This window comes from Macrobrachium rosenbergii, chromosome 52 (assembly GCF_040412425.1).
Source record: "Macrobrachium rosenbergii isolate ZJJX-2024 chromosome 52, ASM4041242v1, whole genome shotgun sequence".
In the NCBI taxonomy this organism is placed as follows: domain Eukaryota; kingdom Metazoa; phylum Arthropoda; class Malacostraca; order Decapoda; family Palaemonidae; genus Macrobrachium; species Macrobrachium rosenbergii.
In genome coordinates, this window is record NC_089792.1 from 7,685,545 (window position 1) to 7,707,135 (window position 21,591).

Here is a 21,591-nt window from a genome sequence, read left to right on the forward strand (position 1 = left end):
GAAGAAATCCCTCAAAAAGTGAAGAAGAAGAAGAAGAAGAAGAAGAAGAAGAAGAAGAAGAAGAAGAAGAAGAAGAAGAAGAAGGATTTGAAATTTGTCTCCTCACCAAAAAACGAAAAAGAAGAAATCCCTCAAAAAGTAAAGAGAGAAGAAGAAGAAGAAGAAGAAGAAGAAGGAAGAAGAAGAAGAAGAAGAAGAAGAAGAAGAAGAAGGCAAAGGATTTCAAATTCGTCTCCTCCCAAAAAAAAAAACAGAAAAAATCCCTCAAAAAGAAAAAGAATCAACTGATGATGAGGGGGTTGACTCGGCAGCCTTCCGTTTCCTAATGGAGAAAATGGCGCCAGATTGCGCAGCGCCTGATCGCGCAATCTTGCAGTATATTTTGCAAAATCCCTCAACTGTCCCCGGCGACACGAGCGATTTCCACTTTTATCGCTTCGAGCAGCACGCCAGATATATCCCCTTTAGAGTTTCATCTCCTCCGTCGAGTCACTTTGGTCTGACTTGCCTTTAATTCGTGTCTTCTGACGCATATGGGCGTAGTCACCCTCTTTTTTTAATATTTGAGGCAAGTTTTTGATTCGTCGTTCAAATGACATTTGTTCGTTTTCTTTATTTTTTGAGTTTTTTCTTTGACATTTTCGGTAAAGAGGATTGTGATGGTGGTCGTGTTATTATTCTGGAGAGAGAGAGAGAGAGAGAGATGCTTAAATGTGTGTGAGAGAGAGAGAGAGAGAGAGAGAGAGAGAGAGAACCATTTTACATGCTTAAGTGTGTGTATATATATATATATATATATATATATATATATATATATATATATATATATATATATATATATATATATATATATATATATATACATATACATATATACATACATATACTCATGAATTTTATGGTACCTATACATATTTCATTTAAAAAAATTCTTTCTTGATACCTAAAAGAATGCATTATGTTGTTATCATGAATTTATGGGCAACAGAGAACGATAAAAGCACGAAAGAATGTGTGGGTGTTTCTACACAGCTTTCCTTGAGCCTCTATCACCAAGGTATTTGACCAAGTATCTGGACCAAAAACGGACGCTGAATATCTTGAATATCTCGTCTTATTTCCCAGCTCTTTTTCATATCCCTTGTGGTTTTGTCTCAGTCCTGAGCTTGTTTCCCAGATCTTTTTCAGCTCTTTTGGGGTTTTGTCTCGGCCCTAAACTTGCGTAGATCTAAATGCTCGATGTCCATTCTTATTGGCCATTTTCTCCCCAGGGGAAAATCAAAAAGGGGTCTTGGTTCAGAGTAGCGACTTTCCAGACTGGGACATTTTCTCAGGTTTCTTCTTGACTTGTCGTTGACGAATATTTTCAGGTCAAAGAAGCAAAGCACAGCAAGTGGCTCTTCATACTTTATCATTCCTGCCTTAATTTCCTTCATCCTTGAAGTGTTTTTTTTTTCTTATTTGTATTCTATTTCTAAATCAAGGACCCAAAACAAAAGACACTCCATACTGAACCATTCCTGTCTATATTTCCTTCATCTTAAAGTGTTTTTTCTTGATTTGTCCTTTATTCCCAAATCAAGGACCCAAAGCAAGGGGCACTTTATAATGAGTTATTCCTGCCTTTATTTCCTTCATCTTCAAGTGCAGTGCTTCTTCTTGATTATTCCAAATCAAGGACCCAAGGCAAGTGGCTCTTTATACTGACATATTCCTGTCTTTATTTCCTTCAGCCTTCAAGTGTTAATTCCTGATCTGTCGTTTATTCCCAAATCAAGGACCCAAAGCAAGTGGCACTTCATACCGAGTTATTCCTGTCTTCATTTCCTTCATCCTTCAAGTGTTAATTCCTAATTTGTCCTTTATTCCCAAATCAGGGACCCAAAGCAAGCGGCTCTTTATACTGAGGTATTCATATCTTTATTTCCTTCATCCCTCAAGTGTTAATTCCTGATTTGTCCTTTATTCCCAAATCAAGGACGTACAGCAACTTCTAGCTTGCATTCCACTTCCAGATCTCGTTATATCTCAAGATTTCTCTTTGTGCCTTCAATTCACATTCGTAAACTTTCATCCTTGCTTGCGTTTGTCTATCTATCGAGTCTCAATTTTAAGTTTTCTGTCAAAGAAAACTATTGAGATGGCTATTTGTCTGTCTGTCTGTCCTCACTTTTTCTGTCAGCCCTCAGATCTTAAAAACTACTGAGGCTAGAGGGGGCTGCAAATTGTATGTTGATCATCCACCCTCCAATCATCAATCATACCAAAATTGCAGCCCCTCTAGCCTCAGTAGTTTTTATTTATTCAGGTTAGAGTTAGACAAGGATCGTGCGTCTGGTACCGCTATAGTGCCAACAACACATGCCACCAACGGGCCGTGGGTGAAAGTTTCATGGGCCGCGGCTGAGAGTTTCATACAGCATTATCCGCTGTGCAGAAAATTCGATTTTTCTTCGGCGCATATTTTACTTGTTCGTAGCATATCCTCAGTACGTATCCCTTCCCGGAATTTGGGTAATAAAACTAACCGAATGCTCTGGAAGTCTTTGAAGAGAATAATGAAAGGCCTCTCCAGGACTCTTAATATTTTCTCTAAGGATTGCTCTCCATTCGCTTTTGCTATTCATTCGGAAGAGCAAAAAAAAAAATAATGTCAAGTTCATTCATATTACATCGCCGACTTTTTTTTTTTCGCTTCTTTTTCAGGCGGCGTTCCGAACAGTTTCTGACTTTAGACGCTTGGCCACATTCGTACCCTCTTTTATTTTTAGAGTATTTTTTCCATGACCTCCATCGCTACATCCGTGTCTCTGACTTTATACTTAGGATTTTCGCCTTTAGGGATTCTTTAGGTAGAGTTTACAGGGGCCATTTATCTTTTTTACTGGAAACCGTACTGGCCTCAGCTCAGATGTATATATTTTTCTTTTTGAATGTCGGACATGTCATGAACTCCTTCCTCTTTCTTTTTTTTTTTGTAGCTTGAAAGGAAATAGAATATTGCTAACTGGGTCAAGTAACCTTTGTGTGAAAGAGAATGTTTTTTTTTTTTTGCTTATAAATTTTTTAAAGAAAAATTATTCCTAAAGGTTGGGAAATTTTGCAATATAAAATATTATTGCTACTTCGAGAATCCTATTGCGGCTGTCATGCCATCCGAAAGCTGGGCATCTGAAAGTGCAAACCAAAGAGTCTAAGTAAAAAGAAACCGTAAAACATGCGGCCAGTTTCTTCGGCGCAATCCAGTTTTCTGTACAGCCACTTCAGCGTATAATCAAGGCCACAGACAGACATTAGATCTGTCTTTCGGTGGTCTCGGTATAATGCTGCATGAGCCGCGACCCATGAAACTTTAACCACGCCCCGGTGGTGACCTATCCTATATCGTTGCCAGATGCACGATTATGGCTAACTTTAACCTTAAATAAAATAAAAACTACTGAGGCTAGAGGCTGCACGGTATGTTTGATGATTGAGGATGGATGATCAACATACCAATTTGCAGCCCACTAGCTCTCAGTAGTTTTAAGATCTGAAGGCGGACAGAAAAGTGCGGACAGAAAAAGTGCCGACAGAATAAAATGCGGACAGAATAAAGCGCGGACGGACAGACAAAGCCGGCACAGTAGTTTTCTTTTACAGAAAACTAAAAACCTGGAGTATCGCAATATTCGTTTTCCTGCAGCCCGAGTAAAGCAGCTAATGCCCTTGATTTCGTTACCGAACGTGAAGTATAGCCAGCGTCTCCGAGTCCACCGAATGAGGTTTATTTCCTGGCCGAGATGGAACAGGCCGCGCTGGCAAACAGACGGTAAATGGAAGAGAATTCGAGGCGAAGGCAAAGGAAAGGAGAGAAAATGGATCAGTAAACACGCGCGTACACATATTCTATTTTCTTTTCAAATTTATCATTCGCTGTTAGGTGATTATCATCAGCCTGAATTGGACAAGAGAAGGATAAGTAAACATAGACTTATGCGAATTTTCTTGTTCATTTTAAATTTTTCACTCGGTTTTTGTAGTTAAAAAAAAAAAAAAAAAACTAGATTTTCATTCCTTTAGCGAAATAACGTTCACCAAACTCTGACTCTTTTTTTTTTATTTCATTCTTAATCTGACCTTTATATCCTTCAATTATCTTATCATTCGCTGGACTGATTAGCATCGGATTGCACCAGAAAAATAGATCTTCTGTCGCATGACAGCTAACAGTCTCTAAGAAATTTTGTACTGTGCTTTTCCTTCCTTTTAGTAACATTTTTCCTCCCATTTGTTTGCTTGACAGGAGGCGGGCGGTATCCTGTCATGGTGTACATCCACGGAGAATCCTTCTCATGGGGTTCCGGTAACTTATTTGACGGCAGTATCCTTGCTGCATATGGACAGGTGACAGTTGTCACTTTCAACTACCGTCTTGGACCATTAGGTGAGTACAGCTTCTGTTTAATGTAAGAGGTATCGCGTATTTCTTTTGATCACTGGCCATGGGAACTTTGAACTAAAATATCGATTGTCACCCACGAACCACCGTGAAAAAGAGAAAGACAAACTACCTCTGATTCTATGCTAATTATTATATATTTCGGGTCTGTTTTAATCATAATAATGGTTCGTTTATATTGGGCCTAATTTCACCATAGCACCTTTCATAAAACTACTGACCACTTCTTTGGAAAGATTTCATATATTTTCTAGGCACAAAGGTTACTATGATTTTTGCCTGAGGTCAAGTCTGTGTAACCTTTCAACGAATTATGATAAAGTTGCTACTAAAATGAGGGTTGCAATAAATGTACCTGTTCAAAATTCAAATTTCAAAATAAATTCCAAATTATAAAACACACGGAATTTGAATACGGTGAAACCTCTAACTTCATTAATTTACAACAAGCTGTATACTGAATGAAGTAACTATCACAAACAGCAAAAAAAAAAGAAAAAAGCACCTTGCATTACAATAGTAGCCTTCTTGCTTCCACCCTGCTGCTGACTCACTGAACGCTTTGCCTCTTTCTCTCAATGTGCACCAGGTTTTCTAAATACGAGCCCGAGTGGGGGAAGCAGAGGTGTAGTGAGCAACCAAGGACTCATGGACCAAGTAGCCGCGCTCACCTGGGTGAATGAGAATATTGCATCTTTCGGTGGGAACCCCGAAAGCGTGACCATCTTCGGACACTCGTCAGGTGCAGCCTGCATTCATTACCTGATCGTCTCACCTGTTGTTGTCTCTGGTAAGTGATTAGAAAGCCAAAGAGGCTTATGACCTCTTCGTACCCTAAGTGCTGTTTATCCTTAACATAGTATTTTTTTCCTCTCATCAAGTTCTTCAAAAGTCCTTATTCTACCTGGTACACAATGATCGTGAATAGTGATTTGGGAATATTTATAGCTCAGTTCTCCGAAAATGATATGAATGAAGATAAAAAGGCAGTCTATTTCAAATCTATCGCCGCTGAAGACTAGTTATTTAGTTAAGGAAAGTTATATAGTCGTGCCTGTTTAAATGTGCACATGAATATTACTTTAATTTCCTTTCTTAACTGATTATGAAATCCATAACGTTAAAAGTACCGGATCAATGGCCCTTATACATCTCTAGGACTCGTGAAACTTGTATATTTCGATCTGACTACATAACGGCATCCAATTCAAACATCGCTTCTTAATCCTCATCCCTCGAATATTACGAGCGCAGCCTCCTTCTTCTTCTTCTTTTTTTTTTTATCGAAGAGACTTATCCTCCAGAAGTTTCTGCTTCTCGAGAGATGTTTGTTGGAGTTAGAGATGTTCTTTTCCTCCGAGTGGAATAACGAACAATAGAGGATTGGAGTTTCCCCCCCATATTGAGTTGGGAATGTAGCGAGGAATCGCTTCGGCTGACTTACTGATGGAGTTTGAGACTCTTTCCTCCTCTTTCGAACGGGATTAAAGATGCGCTCCACTTCCATATAAGTTCCCTGATGATCCCTGGGGAACGTTCCGCCTGTGTACGAAGGGAAAAACGGGCGTAGCTGTCAGGTGTGGATTTAATTCTGTAGATATTTCATCACGAGTAGAAGTATGAAGGGAAATACGGCCGTAGCTGTCAGGTGTGGATTTAATTCTGTAGATATTTCATTACGACTGAAAGTACGGGTACGGCTATCAGATATAGATTTAATACATGAGATATTCTCATCACGAGTTAAAGGGAAGTTGGTAGGGAAACTCCTGTGGAACTGATGATTAATGAATTCTGCAGTTCGCCACGAGATAGAAGTATGAATGGAAATAGTCAAAAAAAATACATTAGCGTTGATAGACTAATCTCCACGGAAATATATTATTTGCATAAATAATTAAGCAAGAGTTCATTTCGTTCAAATCTAGCTTCGCTCATTAGATCAACTATTCAGATAGTTGTGTCATTTATATGCGCGGAGTTTAAGATTTCAATTAATGGTAATTAACTTTCCAATACCACTGATTACGTGACACAAAGTCAGCCTTACTTTGCGCTCGAAAATGATTGGCTGGAACTCAATGTAAACAAGACTTCCTATTCATTTTATATACGTTAATCATGAGGACTGTGCAAAAATAGCGTTTGTTTAACCGCATATGACTCTTTATGTGTCATTTACAGAGAGAAAAGTACAATTTACACCTACTGGGTAGATGATTTTTTTTTACGCATATAAGCCTTTAAATATTTTTTAGTTATCTGAAAGGATACACATTAATTTTCTGCTTTTCTTGAATTTTTCTTGTTGAATGTAGTTCTAAGAATTAAAGTATTTTAATGCTAGAATTTAATTCAATTAAAACTTGAAAAATTATATGTTTCATTGCAAGTAGAATTTAGTCTCATTCATTCATACTTAGAAGTCAAAAAAATGATATTTAATAAAAATAAAATCTACTGGTCATAAATCTTTAATGAACTAGAATAGATTACACACATTACACACACACACACACACACACACACACATATAATGGTATATATATATATATTATATATAAGCCAGCCTTACTTTATAATGATTGGCTATATATAAACAAGACTATATTTTATGTGTGTGTGTGTTTAACCGTAGGACCTTTTAAGTGTTATTTACAAGAGAGAAAAATACAATACACCTATAGATAATTTTTTTACATATAAGCCTTTAAATATTTTTTAGTTATCAGTCTTCTTTTCTGTTTTCTTGATAAAATAATGCTTGTAACTCATTATTATAGGATATAACAATTAAGAATTTTTTTTATTTCGTCTTTTATAAGACATTATTATAAAACAAGACCCGAATAACCGATACTGGGAATTTTACATTCTTAATATCCTTGTACAACAATGCCATATTTAATTTTTTTATTTTTCAAAAAGGCTCACGTGCAACTTAGACACTAGATTCAGAATACATATACAAACATTATATATATATACATATATATATATATATATATATATATATATATATATATATATATATATATATATATATATATATATATATATATATAGATATATATATATAGAGAGAGAGAGAGAGAGAGAGAGAGAGAGAGAGAGAGAGAGAGAGAGAGAGAGAGAGACAGGACACACAATACACAAATACATATATATATATATATATATATATATATATATATATATATATATATATATATATATATATATATATATATATATATATATATATATATATATATATATATATATATATATATATATATGTATATATATATATATATATATATATATATATATATATATATATAAACTATACATATACATACATACATACATACTGTATATGTGTGTCTTTCCGTCCGCCAAAATTTCTCTATCACTCTCTTACTTATTTTTTCATCGCTTGAAAGACATCACCCCAATTGGACTTCATCGTCTCGACTCTTTTTTTCTCTCTACCCACTTTCCTTTTTTCCTTCTGGAGACAAATTTAATTTAATCATTAGTCAGGGAAGTAGCGGAAGGGCAACGAGTTGCCAGGTATACCTGGTACGAGGATCCATAAGAGTCAATTAACCTTTATGGCAAGAAGAAATAAGAGCATAAATAGCGTGCTTTTTTTTTTTCCTCGATTTTTCCCTCCTCCCCATTCGCGGCTTTCTCCCTTAGACACCTTGCAGTAAAGGCGATTTTAGAATGCCGTCGTTGCTCTGGATACGAACACCACTAGAGAGGAAAGCTTAATGGTAGAGTAATTGATGGGAGTACGGCTTCTTCTTCTGTCTAGGAATGCATCATAAAAATAAGCGAAGGAAATTAGAAGGGACACTGATTTGACGAAGGTTGATGAATGGGAAATTTTCGAATACCGTCGGAATGTGAGAATTTCTTATGCACCTTCAATATCATTCGCTGATTTTGACGAAGGCTGGTAAGGTTAAAAAATTTTTGGCTACAGTTTCATATAAATGAGTGATGGAAGTTAGAAGGGACACTGATTTGACGAAGGTTGTTGACTGGAAAATTCTCGATAGTCGTAGGAATAAATTTCTTTTTCAAATCATTCGCTGATTTTGATATATCAAAATTTATTTTTCATAGATTCATTTGGTATATTTCTTGCCATATATAGCTTTTCTTTCATGATTCATTTGGTATATTATTATTATTATTATTATTATTATTATTATTATTATTATTATTATTATTATTTCAATAGATGAAACCTATTCCCATAGAACAAGCACACCAAAGGAGCCACTGACTTGAAATTCAAGCTTCCGAAAAATGTTGGTTTCAACCTCTTACCGCAGACCCCACACTGCAGCAGTAACTGATCATGATACAGAGCTAATGATTTTTCAACGCCCTGGGGGAGATGCGAACCCGCGACACCTGAATTGTCGTTTAGTTAAATATTCATTCCCCGTAATCAGAATCATTCCATTCACTTTCCCGTATCATACGCGTTCAATGGCTCATATACGCCATACGAGATTCAGGCCGAACGACAGGCGGAGTTTGTTCAAGAAAATTACGCCAGTAATCTGAAAGAGAGAGAGGGTAAAAAAAAAAAAAAAAAAAAAAAAAAATTCTTAATTACCCGGACATTTTTTGACATGTTACAAAGTGCCTGTCATAACTTTTTTTTTTCAGGGGCTTTATTAACGCTCATGTAAAAGCCTGTCAACATTTTTCCCAAAGGGTCACTGAATTCAAAGTGTCCCGTCAATTTTTTTTACATTAAAGGCAGCGTTGTTTTAGTTTTTTTTTGTGTAACTTCATCCCAAGATTAAAAGGTCCCCTCCCCCCCAAAAAAAAATCACTTGATATTTGTTGCTTGTTTACTTAGCCCAAGTTACCTTACAGGATCTGAGACTTCACTATTAAACTATTCCATATTTCTATGAATAACATTTGAGCACTCCACGCCCATTCCTCACCTGAATTGCGGATGAGTTAATAATAATTACTAGTTTTTTCTTTCTCTAGCCTTTTCAGCCCAATGCAATTAAATGGTCATTTTAAGTGTAAATTGTTTCCTATTTACTTTTTGTGAAAAATATGAAATTCAATTATTGAATATCATCACGCTTGAAAGCTAATTCGAAGCGATTGTTGTTAATGGTGTAATCACGAATCCGGGAAATGAAATAACGCGCACAAAGGGAGGCGTGATGGAAAATGGACCCCGCTTCCAGGCGCGCTTAGGCTGAAATGGTGTGCAAAAGGTGAAAGCGCCTGTCTTCACTTTGTCATGGATTTAATTTCCTTCGGCGATGAAACGATTCCCGTTTTCTGTTCGCAGAGATCCGTCATCGTCAGACTTCTGGCTAATATCCGTTCGTATACAAACGAACAAAATAAATGTTTGCAAAGAGATTATGTATGTCATTCGTTCACTCAATCAGGAAGCTACACAGATAGATAAGTTGGACTTTTATCATTTCACGTATTTTGTTTGCTGAATGAGAACGCGAATTTAAGAATATCGCCAACTTCATGAACTTCATACGAATGATTTCTTTAGCTTGGTCGACCAAATTGATTTTTCTTTCCACTTTTATTCACAAAAATCAACGGTCATCTAAAAGCTTCAGTTGGGCCTTTATCCATTTCCTATATTTTGTTTGCTGAATGAGAACTCGAATTTAAGAATATCGCCAACTTCATGACCTTCGTATGAATGATTTCCCTAGCTTAGTCGACCAAATTGAATTTTCTTTCCTCTTTTATTCACAAAACTCAACAATCACCAAAATGATCGAGGACGTGCGTGCGCCCATTAGGGATATCGTGACCTTTTTAAAACTCGTACTGTTGTATTGACAAAGCAGATTATTTTCCCAATCACAGAGGCTGGTCTTTACATCGCCTTCAGCAGTCACGGGGCTTAAGATTACATTCAGTTCGATTCACATGAGGCGACATTTGTTGCGGAAAAAAAACAAATTAAATAAAAAAAAAATAGTTTATTCTCTTTGAATTTTAACATATATTTCCTTTTGGACCTACTCACTTTTGAATTTGTTACCATTTATTATATTGATCCTAAAAATTTCAAAGTAATTTAAGAAATTTTTACGTTATGCTGCATTACGTGAATTATCGTAAAACTAATTTACATTTTGGGAACAATGCACATTTAGGCTGACAGTCACAATTACGGCCTAGGTTGCGTAAACAAACAGTCTGTACTAATCCAAGCAACAAAGTCTGCAATGATCTAAGCAATAAACTCTGTACCTGGTAATTACTTAACTTCACCGGGTCATGTTCATGACGGAGAATGTCTTGGGGCAAGCAACCTCATCCCAGAATAATTGGTCAAAATTGCCTGCAAGTCTGCAATGATCTAAGCAAAAAGAATTACTTAATTCACAGGAGAACTTGGGGGAAAAAACCTCATCCCAGAATAATTGGTCGAAATTGCCCGCGAAACGAAAAGAATGATACAGGGAACGAAAAATCAACCTTACGAGACAACGAGAACTTATATCAATTTCATCTCCTCCCAGGATTGTTCCACCGAGCTATACTAATGTCTGGCTCGGCCCTAAGCCCTTGGGCTGAAGTTCAGGACGCCCTCTCCGTCACCGCCCGCCTGGCTAAGGAGCTGAACTGCTCGTTACCCAATGACCTCAGCAACCGCCATCCGGAGACGATGGCTTGCTTGCGGAACGTCTCTGCGCAACAGCTGGTCTCCGTCAGGTTGCCGGAGTATAAGTTCACCTCCCTGTTCGCTCCGAGCGTAGATGGCGTGGTGGTCCCTCCTGATTTCAAGTCGAGGTTAAGTACGGTAAGTTGTTCTCTGTGAAGTACAGCATAATCAGAAGCCTAAGATGTCTTTGATATTTTAAATGATAGGACATAGATGATAAAAGGGACGAAACAGGAAATCCTTTCTGTTTTGTATTTCTAAATACAGATCGTGATGAATACAGCATAATTAGTGACAGAAACCGTTCGTATTTGAGCAAATCTGGAATTGTTAAAATGATGAGACGCATGATAAAAGGGGCTTACGTGAAATTCTTTCTAGTTGTTGCTTTTCATTTGTAAACTGTACTCCTTTAATTAAGCATCCAACATTCTTCCTATGTGTTTATACATAGTCTACATTTAGGCATCCAACATTCTTCCTGTATGTTTATGGGTCCACATTCCACCTTCTCTCGCCCTTCCTGCGAAGGTCCTCGACGGGAGAGAACTCGACGTGATCTTCGGAGTGGCAGCGGGCGACGGATACCTAGAATTAAACCGCCAGCAGGTTCTTGAAGGCCTCGACGTCCCGGAGCGCAACAGGCTCTTGCGAACGTACGTGCGGAACAATTACCACCACCACCTTCAGGAGATCTACCTGGCCATCACCAAAGAGTACACTGACTGGAGCAACCCCTCACAACATCCCGTCCAGGTAATTCTTTTTTTAATTTATTTTCTTCTGTCCTTAATGTCTCAGACTCATTAAAGACAGAGTTCTCTTTATTTGCGGTTTTCCTATTGTAATTCAGTCTGCTGGGTTTGAATATTCCATTCCATTTTCCACTAAGGATCTATAAAATTCAGAGATTAGTTCAGTCAACATGTAGTAGTAAATAATACAGAGTACTTAAACGCCATTTTAACATCTACTATTGTTTCAGTGTTCAACACAATTGCATGAGTGGGTATATACCTTCCGTTGGTGTAATTTAACATTGTCCTTATTTTAACATATAATTTTTCGGTTTTTCATTAGTGTTGGCAAAGAATGGACCTTGGTTTCACTTCGTTGTTTGAAAATATGCAAGGCACAGTGTTTTTCTTGACGAAAAGGTATTCAGTTATTTGAACAACATACATTTCTGATCGTTGATTCTTCAAGTTCTGGTACTGGTGATTTTGTAGTTCATGCGATATTCTTACCAATGTTTACATAAAGAGCCAAAAACAGGTTTTATAATATGTCATATTAATCATATTAGGCAAAGTAATCCCACCTTGACGTAATTCATCTTCTCATGACGAAATTCAAATAAGTTCTTAACAGCCAGGGAAATCAGATACCAATAAACACCGAATGTTTCTTATAGCAATAAAAGGAAAATACAACAGTAATACAGAGTACATGCTTTTATCTTTACTACCGTAAGCGGACACCGAGTATACAGCCAATTTCCATAATCATATCGTATTTTTGTTCTGGGCTCATAGGCGTTACAAGGCTATTTGTTTCCTCTTCAGAAATCTCTGAATGTGCAGAAAAATAACCTCAGATGATATACAGCAATGCTGGTATTAACAACTATCCATATGCATTATAAATGTCCACTGAAAAACGGATTTTTTTTTCTGAAATATTTCCTCCCATTTTGAAACGTCCATTCGTCCCTTCTAGTTGTACCCAATTTTTAGGCTATTTCTCCACCTCAAGTTCCACTTCCTTTCTTCTATCTTTATGTCCCCCTTTCCACTGTCTTAAGCACTGATTGTTAAAAATGGCCCAATGATTGGCTTTATAGACAAATTTCATAATGAAATTTGAAACTCGTAGACATCCTCCCAGCAACGACAGTTTGCATACGTTTCCGCCCAAAAACGATCTTCACAATTCACATCAGACTGGTCCGCTGGTATAGTGGTTAGTGTCGTGGCATGCCACTCAGATGTCGCGGGTACGCGCCTCCCCCGAGGGCGATGAAAAATCACTGGCTCTGTGTCATGATCAGTTACTGCCGCAGTGTTGGGGGGCGGGTCTGTGGTGGGAGGTTGAAACCAACATTCTTTAAAGCTTGGATTTCAAGTCACTGGCCCCTTTGGTGTGCTTGTTCCACGTGAATAGGTTTTATCAACTGAAATAATGGAGGTTGCTGATGTTATTAATTCGGTCGATGACGCAATCTGTTCCAGGTACGAGACTTGACCGTTGAGGCTCTGAGTGATGGTGGATTCTTGGCGCCTCTTGCTCAATTTGGTGAGACGATCAGCGAAAAAGCTGACACCTTTATGTACGTCTTTGACCACCACGAAAAGGACAGACAGGTGAGTTTCAGTCTCTCTGAATTTTCTTTGGAGGGTATCGACTTATCATGAGTGCAGAGACTACAATGATGCTTTAATCAGATTATTTTTTAAGATATTTTTTAGGCAAATTTTTATACATGTCTCTCTCTCTCTCTCTCTCTCTCTCTCTCTCTCTCTCTCTCTCTCTCTCTCTCTCTCTCTCTCTCTCTCATTCTTACGGGTAAATGAAGGTTCATCTTAGAAAATGGAACTGAGTGCAGACTCTCTCTCTCTCTCTCTCTCTCTCTCTCTCTCTCTCTCTCTCTCTCTCTCTCTCTCTCTCTCCTACGACTCTGCAAATGTGATGAGAACTGACTTACTCTCAAAGGTGTATTAGCATAATAGCATTTCTTGGTCTTCTGCCGTTTTTTTCCTCTCTCTTCTCTCTCTCTCTCTCTCTCTCTCTCTCTCTCTCTCTCTCTCTCTCTCTCTCAAACGCACATATACACTTATATTATAATCAATCAGTGCGTTACACTGTTTTGAAAATGCACTTATAAATTTAATTTTGTATATAGAATTGTATTTTCAAAAATTCTTATTAATAAACTTGAATCAGCAAATATTCTGAATCATATGTTCATATTTTCTTTGACTTACTGTGCAATATGAATTATTTTCCAAACTGTTACTTATAAAATTAAATCAGTAATCATTGTGAATCATTTGTTTACGTTATTTATCTTAATCACAATGCTCGTACACATTATTTTATTATTATTATTATTATTATTATTATTATTATTATTATTATTATTATTATTACGACGAGCTTGATGGCGCCCGCTACGCTGCGCTGGAACACAGCGCTTGCCCAACATATCTCCCTTACCCTCCCGATCCACTACCTACGCCGCCCCCAACCGGGGCGGACAAAACAGGTTTGCATGAGGAGGGTGGATGTGTCATGTCTCCCCTACCCTCCCGATCCCCTACCTACCCCGCCCCACCTTGGGCGGGCAAGCAGGTTTGCAGGAGGAGGGTGGATGTGTCATGTCTTCCCTTAACCTCCTGATCCCTTACCTACCCTGCACCCACCCGGCCCGGAAAATTGGTTTGCAGGAGGAGGGTGGATGTGTCATGTCTCCCCTACCCTCCCGATCCTTTATCTAACCTGCCCCATCCGGGGCGGACAAACAGGTTTGCATGAGGAGGGTGGATGTGTCATATCTTCCCTAACCTCCCGATCCCCTACCTACCCCGCCCCACCCTGGGTGGACAAACAAGAAAGATCTACTCGGTTTTTATTATTATTATTATTATTATTATTATTATTATTATTATTATTATTATTATTATTATTATTATTCAGAAGATAATCCCCAATTCATATACGATTCATATAATGATTTCCAAGAAGTTTCATCACTAAAGATACATTACCTTGTTTCCAAATTCCCGACAGAGAATGGGAAGCTTCTTTGGGTCCGAAGTGCCCCTGATATTCGGAGCCCCCTTCATGGACAAAGCAGGAAACTGGTCGGAAAACTTTTCTCGGCAGGATGCTCTAGTTTCAGAAACGCTTATGAGATACTGGACTAACTTCGCAAAGACGGGGTAAGCATGGCATCTAAATGCAGGACATACGCGCAATAAGTATGTATGTATGTATGTATGTATGTATGTATGTTTATATATGTGTGTGTGTGTGTGTGTATCCATGCATGGTTTCCGCAGTATGTATTATGAATAAAGATACTGACGATATTGAAAACTTGTAAATTTGGTGCAAAATATTGAGTTGCCTGGTGTACTATTGGTGGACAAGTGTCTTTTAAAATTCACACGAGAAGAACAATTAGTAATTCTGTGAAAATGAGAAACGTTATATATAATAAAAACACCTGGGAATTAGGCAAAATTTGTTGTTTACCGAAGTAAATGCAGTAAAAAAAAATATGTGAATAAAATAAGATACATGCAAAGAGTATCATGGAAATTTGTTGAATGCCGATGATAGACCAAGACAGAGGTAAGTGACACAAGAGTAAAGGGCGATGTTTTTATCTGGCAGTGGTTGTAGAAATGACTGTTGATAAGGCAAATTTTATCTGGCAGTGGTTGTAGAAATGACTGTTGAGTGAATGCAAATTTTATCTGGCAGTAGTTGTAGAAATGACTGTTGAGTGAAGGCAAATTTTATCTGGCATGGTTGTATGACTGTTGAGTGAATGCAAATTTTATCTGGCAGTGGTTGTAGAAATGACTGTTGAGTGAAGGCAAATTTTATCTGGCAGTGGTTGTAGAAATGACTGTTGAGTGAATGCAAATTTTATCTGGCAGTAGTTGTAGAAATGACTGTTGAGTGAAGGCAAATTTTATCTGGCAGTGGTTGTATGACTGTTGATGAATGAAATTTTATCTGGCAGTGGTTGTAGAAATGACTGTTGAGTGAATGCAAATTTTATCTGGCAGTAGTTGTAGAAATGACTGTTGTGAAGGCAAATTTTATCTGCAGTGGTTGTAAAATGACTGTTGAGTGAATTTTTATCTGGCAGTGGTTGTAGAAATGACTGTTGAGTGAAGGCAAATTTTATCTGGCAGTGGTTGTGAAATGACTGTTTAAAAAATTTTATCTGGCAGTGGTTGTAGAAATGACTGTTGACAATTTTATCTGGCAGTGGTTGTAAAATGACTGTTGAGTGAATGCAAATTTTATCTGGCAGTGGTTGTAGAAATGACTGTTAGTGAATGCAAATTTTATCTGGCAGTGGTTGTAAAATGACTGTTGACCTGAAGGCAAATTTTATCTGGCAGTGGTTGTAAAGAAATGACTGTTGAGTGAATACAAATTTTATCTGGCAGTAGTTGTGAAATGACTGTTGAGTGAAGGCAAATTTTATCTGGCAGTGGTTGTAGAAATGACTGTTGAGTGAATGCAAATTTTATCTGGCAGTGGTTGTAGAAATGACTGTTGAGTGAAGGCAAATTTTATCTGGCAGTGGTTGTAGAAATGACTGTTGAGTGAATGCAAATTTTATCTGGCAGTGGTTGTAGAAATGACTGTTGAGTGAATGCAAATTTTATCTGGCAGTGGTTGTAGAAAATGGTTTTTATCTGCAGTGGTTGTAAAATGACTGTTGAGTGAAGGCAAATTTTATCTGGCAGTGGTTGTAGAAATGACTGTTGAGTGAATGCAAAATTTTATCTGGCAGTGGTTGTAGAAATGACTGTTGAGTGAAGGCAAATTTTATCTGGCAGTGGTTGTAGAAATGACTGTTGAGTGAATGCAAATTTTATCTGGCAGTGGTTGTAAAATGACTGTTGAGTGAAGGCAAATTTATCTGGCAGTGGTTGTAGAAATGACTGTTGAGTGAAGGCAAATTTTATCTGGCAGTGGTTGTAGAAATGACTGTTGAGTGAAGGCAAATAAGAGTTTTTGAACTGGAATGCATAGTGAGATGATGCATATCTGCAAATTACAGAGTAGAGAATATAGAGTTTAGGCCAAAGACCAAGCGCTGGGACCTATGAGGTCATTCAGCGCTGAAACAGAAATTGACGGTAAAGAGGTTTGAAAGGTGTAACAAGCAGAATACACCGCGGCTGCTCTATGAATCAACTGTTAGGAGAGGGTGGAAAGTAAGATGGAAGAAAGAGAATATGAGCGGAGATACAGTAAAAGGAATAGAAGGGTTGCAGCTAGGGGCCTAAGGGACGCTGCAAAAAACCTTTAAGTAATGCCTACAGTGCATTGCATGAGGTGCACTGATGGTGCTGCCCCGCTACGGGGATCTGTAAATTATATGTTACAATACATACTAGTAATATAATTGAGTTGATGATTTAGTGTGCAAGATACTTCAGGATGAAGGCAGGGATTATAAGAAGGCTTCTCATGAATTATATTAGAATACAACCAGTCACACAGGTATTTGATAGAGAGGAAATTATTATTCTTTTATCAAATTATTTTATATTTGTACTCTGATTAGATTTTTTTTAAGAATAAAAGTTACAAAGAAAACAAAAGAATTACACTTTTAACAATTATCTAATTACCTTGCAAGGGACCCTAACTTGCCCGAGGAAGTGAAACCCAGCCTCAGCTTCAAGGACAAGAGTCGTAAAAGAAACATGACGTGGGAACCCTACGATTCTGTCTACGAGAAATTCCTCGAAATAAGTAAGTAGTTCAGTAAAAGTTAAGCTGACGAAATATAGAAAAATAAATCTAGGAGAACTTATGAAGACCGTGGTATTTTTAAAGTCAGTTTAAATGAATTATTTATAAGGTAATGTGGTGATGAATAGTCTAGTGATTGAAACCAAGCAAGAACTTGTTCAACCTTTAGCACAGTGGTTCTCAACCTTTTTTGGCCCATGCACCCTTCCACCATATGTCAGAATGTCATCAGCCCCCTTTCCAAAATTGTCTGCCTCAAAAGATGCATTCCAAATAATATGCAACAAAATACTAACAAAAACACACAAGCTAGCGGAGAGAAAGCAGCGTGACCTCTCAGTAGTGAGGACCGATGCACACTGTGTTTTGTGTGGCCCTAAAGCCAGTTTGAGCCTGGCAATCTGTGGTCACTATTTCCCCCCCCTATCCCCCGAAACTCTGAAATTCCGCCCGCCCCCTTGTTGAGAACCACTGCCTTAGCATATTCAAGCCAATTCAAAGAAATCATACATATGGTATTGTGGTGTTGAATAACTGTCATAAACATGAGATATGGAAATGCTTTCACAGTCATTGTGTCCATATCACGTCTTAAAAATGGCATTCTAGCTGAGAAACCTGTCGTAACCCACTACCCCGTCGGGAGATTTACGATCATTCCAAAATCACAGCAGTAAATATAAGTTTATATACGTCCTCTTTCATCCCAGGTTTTCGACCTCGACAAAAGGACCATTACCGGGCTCATAAAGTGGCACTTTGGAACTGGCTCATTCCGGAGCTGGAGGAGGCGGGCGCTAAGTACACCGAGGAGGACTCCGAAGCCTGGCATTCCTCCGAGGACCCCGAACATTTCATAGGGCCTGTCAGGCCGCTGGATCCCTTCAGGTATATTGTGATATTGTGGCGGAGACGATGTTCATCTCAAATCAGTTATACGGACGATTTCTTTGTAAATCAAAAGACACATTCTCTCTCTCTCTCTCTGTCTCTCTCTCTCTCTCTCTCTCTCTCTCTCTCTCTCTCTCTTCCCTCTCTCTATAATGCGATATTTTGGGGAAGACGATGTTACTCTCAAGTCAATTATACGGAAGAGGATTTCTTTCTTAATGAAAAGACTCTTATCTCTCTCTCTCTCTCTCTCTCTCTCTCTCTTCTCTCTCTCTCTCTCTCTCTCTCTCTCTCTCTCATCAGAGGTGCCTCTCAGTGAGGACCTGGGGCAACCTGAACGAGCTGTAAGGGAATGTAAGGGAACAGTCATTTGGCATTCTTATATCGATACGCATGATACTGTGTACATTTTTATTTTTATGGAAATAATAATTTTATTAATGATTGGGTATGAACAAAACTTTACTTATCTGAACATAAGCTGAAAGTTTATTTCAATAATTAAAAACTAGGGGAATATAGCCTTGTAATTATACGTTGTAATGTAAGTCTGTGTAATCTATAATGGCATAGAAAAGTCATATTTCTTCAAAAAAAAATATTATCTTAAATTGAGGTAAATATTAATATTTGCATATCTGACGTACAGTTGTAACTGCTGGTATAATTGAAAGCCTGATTTAAGAAAACATTTTTGTATGTTTTCAACAGATTTCTCCACACGACGAAAATGTCCCCAACTTCCCCCCCGCCGGCCCTCCCCACTCCAAGTGACGAGTATCTGCCACCTAACGTCAGCGCCGCTCAAGGAAGCGTCACTAGGCACGTGAATGGTTCCACCGAAAATGGCCCCGTCGGTCAATTTTTGGATTACACAACTGCCCTGACCTTAACCGTTGCTATTGGACTGTCCCTTTGGTACTAAACGCCATCCTGTTCGCGGCACTGATCTACAGGAGAGATCGCAATTCTTTGGGACCAAAGATGAAGTACGACAGCGCTTCGGCACAGCCGCTGTGCACTGTAGACAGCGGTTTAAGGTCGACCTCGACCCACGAGGCAATGTCATCGCCGGCCAAAGAGGTCAAATCGACGTGCAGCATAGACCTGCAGTGCACCGAACTCCACACTTTCCCAACGCCACCGGACATCGGAGATCGCAATACTGAAGTGACTTTTCACACCAGCAATTCCATGCATTCCATTCTTACCCAGCCCACCAGCCAGTTCATTCCTCCTCCGCCATTACTGGCAACCACTCCGCCTACCCCTCCCGTCGGCTCCCAGCTTCCAGAAGGGAATGAACCAGGAGCATGCGGTGGGAGTCGATGCTATTCTTCTGATGGTGGAAATGGGCAGTATCCCGATGTCAGTGCAGGCCAGTACCCGCCAGATGTTGGCCAGTATCCCGACCCTTACCCAGACATAAGTCTTGACCAGTACAGGGCACAGAACAATGCCCCGTGCGTAGAGTCAAGCATGCCCGTCTACCCTGCCTCCACCACAGCGTGTCCATATCCATCTCAGCATCCACAGTACTGTGGTCAATACCCCGCTAGTGTAAGTCAGTATTCGTCCTCCACCGACCAGTACTCAATGTCAGGAAGCCAGTTCTCGAGCCCAGGAGCCCCTTGCCCTGCCTCCAGCTGCCAGTATTCGGGATCCACGGCACAGCTACCAACTCAGGCTCCGTCGTACCCTGACGAGGGGCCAGAAGTCGTTCCCTCCAGGTCGAGCCGCAGCGCGACTCTGCAGAGGGGTTCTTCCATCACCAGGAAGCCTCAGCCGCCTCCGAGGGGCTCGACCCTTCCTTCCTACGCTACACTCCCTCGACAGAGCTCTAAGGAATCCCTGTCGCACATCACCGCATAATATAGGAACGAATCGACGACAATTCAAAGGCATTTTTCAAAGAGGGATGAAGGGTCCTAATCAATTTATACCGGTGTAGCGAAGGTTGGACGAATGGCAAACTTCGTCGACGCTCAAGTGTGAAGAACTGCAGCTGTGGTAACCGCATCTTTTCCCAGAGTGGACACTTTTCTTTCGTAATAGACGTTTTGGCAGTAGGCATATTTAGGAATAAAACGACATTCAGTCTTCGATGACTAGTCTTAGTATAAAGTGAAGAACTAATCAAGAAGGTTGTGACCGGCATTTGTGAATAGACATTGGACAATGATTAGGGAATGCATTTAAAACCGATTCTAGAAATCATAAACATCCCATTCTATAGGGTTGGTTGCACTGCCCGGTTGGTGTTACTGTTTTTTTGGATGGATCATAGAATTCATATAGCGAACTCACCACACGAGACCATCGCGAATTCGTGAAGAATTTTCCATTATTAGTAGTGTGTATGTGTGCATCTCAGTTTTGTTCACAGTGCATTTCTTGAGTCGGCTGTATTTCGTTGGAAAAATGGAAAAAAAAATCTTTTTTCAAGGAATATGTGTAAAACATTGTGTGGAGAACGATTTCTGTATTGATAAATTTTAATTTTCCTTGGTGGAAGGTGGGTTTATGTCCTTAATACAAAACGATGTTTTATGTTCATATTATATATATATATATATATATATATATATATATATATATATTATATGTATGTATGTATATATATACATATTATATAGATATATATACAATATATATATATAATATATATATGTATATATACAGAATATATATATATATATATATATATATATATATATATATATATATATATATATATATATATATATATTCAAAAAAGCATAGATAGGGAGAGAGAGATGAGAATTTATATAAACTTATATAAACTTTTGTATGTGTGTATATATATATAATATATATATACATATATATATATATACATATATATATATATATATATATATATATATATATATATACATACATACATATACATGTGTGTGTACGTGCGGACAAGAGTGTATGTCTGTGTTTAGGTATGCCTGTTTACGTAATCAATCTTAATTTCCCACGTCTCATCGTAGTCTGAACCAGCCATTGCTCGCATTACCGACGAGCGAGGAATAATGATGAACACTCTTTGAGTTTTTTGCAT

At 38.4% G+C, this 21,591-nt stretch overlaps 1 pseudogene; it reads left to right on the plus strand.

Moving 5' to 3' along the window:
• Window positions 1-20,536, plus strand: part of LOC136833665 (neuroligin-1-like) — a 52,096-nt pseudogene extending 31,560 nt beyond the window's left edge.
• The last annotated feature ends 1,055 nt before the right edge of the window (window positions 20,537-21,591 follow it).